The sequence below is a fragment of the Hordeum vulgare genome, chromosome 1H, assembly GCF_904849725.1.
Source record: "Hordeum vulgare subsp. vulgare chromosome 1H, MorexV3_pseudomolecules_assembly, whole genome shotgun sequence".
NCBI lineage: Eukaryota > Viridiplantae > Streptophyta > Magnoliopsida > Poales > Poaceae > Hordeum > Hordeum vulgare.
The window spans coordinates 197,774,974-197,784,496 of record NC_058518.1 but is presented as its reverse complement, the minus strand read 5'-3'; positions in this window follow the sequence as shown (position 1 = coordinate 197,784,496).

The following is a 9,523-nucleotide window of genomic DNA, read 5'->3' as shown; positions in this document are numbered from 1 at the left end:
GTGTAGGTTTTCCCCCACATACTTGTGATTCTTGTTTTGCTTATGCTATGTGTTAGATGTGGTGCTCCTCCTATGCATGTGTTCTTGTGTGGTGCAAACACCCAAGGAGTGTGTAGGTGATGGAGTAGTTGTGCTTGGGGTATGTATGTGAGTGGTGTTGCTTGAGGATGTGTGTGTGTGGTGGTGTGCTAAGGCACATGAGCATGAGGTCTACCCCTCATGTGCACCATTTATATGTGAGAGTGTGCAAATGCTTGTGTAGGTGGTGTTCTAGTGGAAGCACATGTGATGATGCACTATTTACCTTTATGTGATTCCATGTTAATCTTCTTCTTAGTTTGTGCCCATTTGTTCTATGCAAGTACATATGTATTATATATGTTATTGGGGTAGAATCATCCCAGGAATCCAATGGTGGGTTCAGATTCCACTTTGGAACATCTCCTGGGAATGTCATATTTCAGTTTTGTTCCATGTTTAGAGCTTGGTTCCATGTGATGTGATGAGCCCAAGAGGTCGATTATTTGTTGTGGCACTAGAGGGTGAACCCCTCTACCACATGTTTGTTTTGTTTCATGCTTAGGAGTTCATGTGTGCAAGTTGTGCCTAGTCAAAGTAGGCATGTGGCTGAAGTTCCAGTTTAGTGAAAATCTGTGATTTTCACTAACTCTGAGAATGTGCTTAATTTTTTTTCTCTTGTTGTTGTGCTTGTAGAAGTCCATGTGTTGAGAGTCAGCCTTGGCTATCAACTAGTAAGTTGTAGATTTTGTGTTTGTCTAGATCTTTGTAAATTTTCATTCCATTTGGATCCCTGTAGATATTGTTTTGGGTGCTGTCAAAATGCTTCGGAGCATAAACAACTAGTGAGAATCTGGAATTTTCACTAAGTCCCTGAAAACTGATATTTTTGGCCAAGTTAGCAGTTGTGTAACTTTCTGTGTGAAACTCCTTTGTGTTATCTTTTTTGCTTGTGCTTGTAGAGATTTTGAATAGCTACTGCCATATATCTTATTTGGCACATTTGGGTGGCTCTAGGGGCTTTTCATGTATCCCTCAAACTGCTATGATGTTGTTTATGGCAGATTGTGTAATTTTGATGTTTTGATGCTTGTGAGTGCATAGTTGATGGTGTGGTGATATTCTTTGCAACACCCCATCCATACTTGATTGTTTTGTGATATGGCAACCTGCGAATACCAGAAGTATGCCATTGGAGTGTGTGGTGATGATTTTGAGATGTAGGACTTCATTTCTTGTTTCGTTGTTTCCCGTTGATCCGTAGCTCCGATCGTTACGTTCTTTATATGTTTTTGCATCGTTTTTGCGTGATGCATCTGTTCATGACATCCTCGTGCATGTCAAGATAGATTAGGGTTCAGTTCTGTCCAGGAACTTGTATTTTCTTCTCATGCATGTGCAAGTGAGTAGAATAGAGGTGCATGTTCATTTTCATCTCATGCATCATGTGTTTGTTGCATCTTGTTGTGATGTTATTCATTGGATGCTATTCTTATGTTGGGTAGCACCAGGATCGGAGAATGAGTATGTGGATCCGGGAGAGTACGTGCAGAACGAACAAGAGCAGTTCCAAGCTGAGGTCATCACACGCAAGACGAAATGACCTTGATTCCATCTCCAGACTTGTTACGCTAGATTACGTTTCTTTCGTCATATGCTCGCTGCCTACCACTGAAATAATTGCCTCCTCAAATTGCCATGAAACCCAAACACTTATCCCTTCCTAGCAAATCTTGAATGGCTAAGTAGGCTTTGCTCAGCTACTAATGTTAGCGTTGCTAGATGCAGGTGCAATTGTCTCATGTGATAACATGAGTTTATATCATAATGTTAAATCTGTTATTTAATTAATGCACCTATACAGTTGGTAAATAACTGAAGGCGTAGCCTTTTGCCGGGTGTTTTGTTCCGTTATTGCCGCCATAGTTACCGGCTACCGGTGTTTGATTCCATTACTGATCGCTCCTAACACGCTCGGGGTTGTCCGGCAGGACCCCCTTGATAAATCGTGTAGTGTTAAGACTTGTACGGCAGGACCTAATGACCCACAAGTATAGGGGATCAATCATACTCCTTTCGATAAGTAAGAGTGTCGAACCCAATGAGGAGAAGAAGGCTCTGATAAACGGTTTTCAGCAAGGTAATGACTGCAAGCACTGAAAGTAGCGGTAACAAGTGATGGTGTAGTGAGGTGAAATGTAGCAAGCGAAAAGTAACAAGTAACAAGTAGTAGCAACGGTGCAGCAAGTGGCCCAATCCCTTTTGTAGCAAGGGACAAGCCTGAACAAAGTCTTATAAGAGGAAAATGCTCCCGAGGACATAAGGGAATTTCTGTGATGCTAGTTTCAACATGTTCATATGATTCACGTTCGTTACTTTGATAGTTTGATATGTGGGTGGACTGGCGCTTGGGTACTGCCCTTACTTGGACAAGCATGCTACTTATGATTAACCCCTCTTGCAAGCATCCACAACTACGACAGAAGAATTAAGACAACGTCTAACCATAGCATTAAACTAGTGGATCCAAATCAGCCCCTTACGAAGCAACGCATAGACTGGGGTTTAAGCTTGTGTCACTCTAGCAACCCATCATCTACTTACAACTCCCCAATGCCTTCCTCTAGGCCCAAATATGGTGAAGTGATATGTAATCGATGTTCACATAACACCACTAGAGGAAAAACAACATACATCATATCAAAATACCGAACAAATACCAAATTAACATGACTATTATCAGCATGACTTATCCCATGTCCTTAGGAAAAAAAGTAACTACTCACAAAGCATAATCATAAGCATGATCAGAGTTGTAATGAATAGCATCAAGGATCTGAACATAAACTCTTCCACCAAGTAATCTAACTAGCATCAACTACAAAGAGTAATCAACACTACTAGCAACCTTACAAGTACCAATCGGAGTCGCGAGACGGAGATTGGTTACAATAGATGAACTAGGGATTGGAGAGGAGATGGTGCTGATGAAGATGTTGATGGAGATGACTCCCCTCCAACGAGAGGAGTGTTGGTGATGACGATGGTGACGATTTCCCCTCTGCGAGGGAAGTTTCCCTGGCAGGATCGTCCTGCCGGAGCTCTAGATTGGATCTGCTCAAGTTCCGCCTCGTGGCGGCGGAGAATCGAGAAAAAAGCTCCACCCTGATTTTTTTCCGGACGAAACCCTTCATATAGCAAAAGAGAGGGGCTAGTGGGCCACCAGGGTGCCCACAAGCCCTGTTGCCGCAGCGAGGGGGGTAGGCCGCGGCAACCAGGCTTGTGGGCCCCTGGTTGCTCCCCTGTGACACTTCTTTCGCCCAGTATTTTTTATATATTCCCAAAAAATCACCGTTAATTTTCAGGGCATTTGGAGTTGCGCAGAATAGAGGACTCAGACTTGCTCCTTTTCCAGTCTAGAATTCCAGGTGCTGGTATTGTCCCTCTTCAAATAAACCTTGCAAAATGAGAGAGAAAAGGCATAAGTATGGTTCCACAAAGTATAATAATAGTCCATAAAGCGATAAATATCAACATGAAAGCATGATACAAAATGGACGTATCAACACCCCCAAGCTTAGACCTCGCTTGTCCTCAAGCGAAAACCAAGACCCAAAACATGTCCACATGTTTAGGGACGAAGGTGTCGATAAATCAAAATACGGACATGAGGGCATCATGATCACACATAGAACATCAATACACCATAGAGATTCTTATGGGAAAGTAACAATTCCTTCACAAAGCATAGTATGAAACAAAAACCTTACCAGAAGTAGCCAACGACAGTCCATAGTCATTGAAGCAATTGCAATTTATCATAAGATCAGAAAGAGTCAAATAAGAGCTTGTAAGGCAAATCCACATACTCAATCATCTCTTTTGTTTTCCACAGTTGTTACAACTCACGTGGTACTCATGATATCAAAGTTTCAGCTGGACACAGAGAAAGATAGGGTCTTATAATTTTGCCTCCCAACCATTTACCTCGAGGGTAAAGTCAACAATAATAAAGCAGAAGTACTCAGCTCCAAGTTGATATAAGAATATAGATCTTTCCCAAGCATATGACGTTCACCAAGAAAAAGGCTAAATAAGGAATTGGTGAAGATCACCACGACTATTACAAGGGCAAAAAGTAAAGGTACAAGATAGGCCCTTCGCAGAGGGAAGCAGAGGTTGTCATGCACTTTTGAGGTTTGGATGTGTGTCCTCTTAGTGCGGAGGAACGTCACTTTATATTGCCTCCTGTGATAAAGAACATTATTATGCAGTCTGTCGCTTTTATGTCTTCCTCATCACAGGTTCGTACAAAGCTTATTTTCCACACACTAATAGATCATACATATTAGAGAGCAATTTTTATTGCTTGCACCGATGACAACTTACTTGAGGGATCTTATTCAATCCATAGGTAGATATGGTGGACACTCATGGCAAAACTGGGTTGAAGGTTTATGGATGCACAAGTGGTATCTCTACTTGGTGCGGGAGTTTTTGGCTAATATGAGGTGGAAGCAATCGTCACGTGCTAAGGGATCTCTAATCATATAACATTGTTTGGAACCAAGCAAACACAATTCATTATGTTGTCTTCCTTGTCCAACATCTACTTCTAAGCATGTAATAGTTTGGTGAGTGCTCACAATTATAGAAAGTGTCTAATATGATATATTTATATGTGAACCTCTCTGTCCTTATTACTTCTTATTAATTGCAACAATGTCTGGGGTCTATGTTATTCTATTCTCAACAAGTTTCAATCATCATACTTGTTAAATGTGAAGCTATCACTTTCCATAAGATCATCTCATGATCTTTCATGCTATCGTTCTTTTCATACTTTTGATCACGTCACAAAGCAAAGCCCTTGACTAAGATACTCTTTATTATAAAGCTCGTAAGCTCGAATACATCGGTGGGACACAAGGCAAAAGACTCAAACCAAACACTAAAGACTTATTCCACTAAGAGAAGAAATAAAAACTAAAAAGGAAAGAACTAAAACAGAGGTAAAAGAAAAAGATATAAAGGTGATACGATACGAAGGCAACACCCCCAAGCTTGGAATAAGCCAAGGGGATTGCCCATACCAATGCTTAGTTGTCTTCCTTTGGTGGTGAAGGTGGTGGTGTTGTTGAAGTAGTGTGATCCTCCGTCTTCCAAGGCATAGGTGCTCCATCATGGCAGGATGAATGAGTCGCCGAAATCCTCAAATCTGCAGCCAACCGTATTGATTTAAATCTATACTCAAACTCAGAGTTTTGGTTCTTCAGGTCATATATCTGGCCGTGGAGTTGATCAACCCTGTCATAGAGCCTGGAGAGGTGCTTCCCAATGTCAATGGCATCCATCTTGTGATTGCTGGGAACTCCATGGTCATCATGTGGTTGGCCTTGAGTCCACGCTCCACCATCCCTTGGCACTTGAAGACTTGTTGCACCATTGCTTCGAGCCTCATCCCCACGCTTCCGGTCTTCTTAGGCCCCTCAACATCACGGATTTGCAACATCCCCTCACTCATCTTAATAGATTGAGGGTGTTTCAGCACTTCCGTGAGGTAGGGATTGATGACCTTCTCGAAGATCTTGTCCTTAGGAGCTTTGGGGGAAGTCATGATGGTCTAGATCTGCGACAAAAACAAGCTCGAAATGAAAACAGAGGAAAACTGCGTGATACGGAGATCAAAACCCTCGGACGTATATATAATGATTTTTTCTGGACCAGAAGGAGTGCTCCACAAGAAAACGAAGTCTGGGGGGCACACAAGGTGCCCACAAGCCCTGTTGCCGCGGCCAGGGGGGCCGCGGCAATCAAGCTTGTGGCCGCCTCGTGCGCTCTCCGGACTGCTTTTTATTTTTCTAATTTTCCAAAAATTGCAAAACGGAGAAAATTTCCTATTGGAAAAGTTCCAGAGTCCAATTACTTACCGAAACAGATACCTCTTCATTTTCAGGGTCTGAAACAGGCTGATAAACATCCCTTATGTACTCCTCTAGAGTTATGATATTGATGATATTGGTCTCAACATTTATGGGAGTACCAGAGATGTAATGCTTGATTCTTTTCCCATTTACCACTCTAGGAAAATTGCCTTCCGTGTTATTGATTTTCATGGCACCGGAACGATATACTTCCTCGACAACGTAAGGACATTCCCATTTAGAGAGAAGCTTGCCTGCGAAGAATCTTAAACGAGAATTGTATAGCAGGACATAATCACCTACATTGAACTCTCGTTTTTGTATTCTTTTATCGTGCCATCTCTTAACATTTTCCTTGAACAACTTGGCATTCTCATATGCCTCGGCCCTCCATTCATCTAATGAGCTGATATCAAACAACCGCTTCTCACTGGCAAGTTTGAAATCGAAGTTGAGCTCTTTGATTGCCCAATAAGCTTTGTGTTCAAGTTCAAGAGGTAAATGACAGGCCTTACTTTAAACCATTTTATATGGTGACATGCCCATGAGATTCTTATAAGCAGTCCTATAAGCCCATAGTGCATCGTCAAGTTTGCTAGACCAATTCTTTCGAGATCGATTGACGGTCTTTTTTAAGATCAATTTGATCACGCTATTACTCAACTCCACTTGACCACTAGACTGGGGGTGATAAGGAGATGCAACTCTATGGTTGACATCATACTTAGCGAGCATCTTGCGGAAAACACCATGAATGAAGTGTGAACCGCCATCAGTCATCAAATATCTAGGGACTCCAAATCTTGGGAAGATGACTTCTTTAAGCATCTTAATAGAGGTGTGGTGATCAACATTTTTAGTGGGGATAGCCTCTACCCACTTAGTGCCATAATCCACAGCAACTAAGATGTGAGTATACCCATTGGAACTTGGGAAAGGTCCCATGTAATCAAAGCCCAGACATCAAATGGTTCAATGACAAGTGAATAGTTCATAGGCATTTCCTGACCCTTACTGATATTCCCTATTCTTTGGCATTCGTCACAAGACAAGACAAACTTATGGGCATCCTTGAAGAGAGTGGGCCAATAGAAACCTGATTGCAATACCTTATGAGCAGTTCTGTCTCCAGCATGGTGTCCTCCGTAGGCCTCGGAATGACACTTCTGCAGGACCTGTCCCTATTCATGTTCAGGCACACAATGTCTAATAACACCATCTACTCCTTCCTTATAAAGGTGAGGATCATCCCAAAAGTAGTGTCTCAAATCAAAGAAGAATTTCTTCTTTTGCTAGTAGGTGAGAATGGGTGGTATGTATTTGGCTACGATATAGTTTGTGTAATCAGCATACCACGATGCACTATGTGAAGTGCGGATGACATTCAATTGCTCATCAGGAAAGCTGTCATCAATAGGTTGTGGGTCATCAAGGACATTCTCTGGCCTAGACAAGTTATCTGCTACAGGGTTATCAGCACCCTTTCGGTCAACAACGTGCAAATCAAAATCATGTAGAAGGAGAACCCATCTGATTAGTCTAGGCTTAGCGTCCTTCTTCTCCATAAGGTACTTAATAGCAGCATGATCAGAGTGAATAGTGACTTTGGAGTCAACTATATAAGATCTGAACTTTTCGCATGCAAACACGAGTGCTAAAAACTCCTTCTCCGTAGTGGCGTAGTTTCTTTGGGCACTGTCTAGAGTTTTACTAGCATAGTGAATGACATTCAACTTCTTGTCAACTCTTTGTCCTAAAACAGCACCAACATCATAATCACTAGCATCGCACATGATTTTAAAGGGCAAGTTCCAATTAGGTGGTTGACCAATAGGTGCGGTTATCAAGGCCTTCTTAAGTATTTCGAAAGCTTCCTCACAATCCTCATCAAAAACAAAAGGAACATCCTTCTGCAAGAGGTTGGTAAGAGGCCTAGAAATCTTAGAGAAGTCTTTAATGAACCTTCTGTAGAAACCAACATGACCTAGGAAACTTCGTATACCTCTGATATCTGTGGGGAACGGCATTTTCTCAATTGCATCAACCTTAGCCTTATCAACTTCAATGCCTTTCTCAGAGAATTTGTGTCCTAAGATGATGCCTTTATTAACCATGAAGTGGCACTTCTCCCAGTTCAAGACGAGGTTGGTATCTTTGCATCTCTGTAAGACTCGATCAAGGTTGCTGAGGCAATCATCAAAGGAAGAACCGTATACGGAGAAATCATCCATGAAAACCTAAACAATCTTTTCACAAAAGTCAGAGAATATAGCCATCATACATCTTTGAAAGGTGGCAGGTGCATTGCACAAGCCAAAAGGCATGCGTCTATAAGGAAAGGTACCGAAGGGGCATGTGAAGGTGGTTTTCTCTTGATCAGATTGTGCAACAGGTATATGCGAGAAACCTAAATAACCGTCTAGAAAGCAGAAGTATGTGTGTTTAGATAGCCTTTCTAACATCTGGTCGATAAACGGCAAAGGATAATGGTCTTTCCTGGTTGCCTTGTTTAGTTTCCGAAAGTCTATCACCATCCTATAGCCCGTAATAATCCTCTGTGGGATTAGTTCATTCTTATCATTAGGAATGATGGTGATACCTCCCTTCTTAGGTACGCAATGTACTGGACTTACCTAATCACTATGAGCAACAGGATAGATGATTCCTGCTTCCAGAAGCTTTAATATTTTTTTCTCATGACCTCTTTCATGCTTGGATTTAGTCTCCGTTGATGATCAGCAACTGGCTTAGAATAAGGATCAGTTTTAATCTTGTGCTGACATAGAGTGGGGCTAATACCCTTAAGATCATCAAGAGTATATCCAATAGCAGCACGGTGCTTCCTCGAAGTTTTTAATAACTTCTTCTCTTCGTGATTCGAGAGGTGAGCACTAATAATAACAGGATATATCTCCTTCTCATCAGGATAGGCATACTTAAGAGTATCTGGTAACTGTTTCAGCTCGAACACAGGATCACCCTTTGGTGGGGGAGGATCCCCAAGCAGTTCAACAGGAAGATTATTCTTGAGAATAGGATATTGCTCTAAGACAATTTTATCTATCTCATCTCTTTCATCCATATGCATATCATTTTCATGCTCTAGCAGATATTGCTCTAAAGGATCCGTAGGAGGTATGGCAATAGAGGCAAGAGCAATGATTTCATCCCTACCAGACGACTCTTTTTCATGGGGTTGTCTTCCAAACTTGGAGAATTTAAATTCATGAGACACACCCTCGAAATTAACAGTGACAGTCTGTTTAATGCAATCAGTGTGAGCATTGACAGTGTTGAGAAAGGGTCTACCAAATATGACGGGACAAAAGCTATCTTGTGCAGTACCAAGGACGAGGAAATCAGAAGGATACTTCGTCTTACCACACATGACTTCTATGTCTCTCACAATTCCCAAGGGACAGATAGTGCCTCTATTAGCTAGCGTAATAGTGACACCAATGGGTTCTAACTCAGCAGGTGCAATCTCATCTTTGATTTCATCATATAGGGACCGGGGTATTGCACTAACACTAGCACCCATATCACATAAACCATGATAAAAGTGATCTCTTATCTTGACA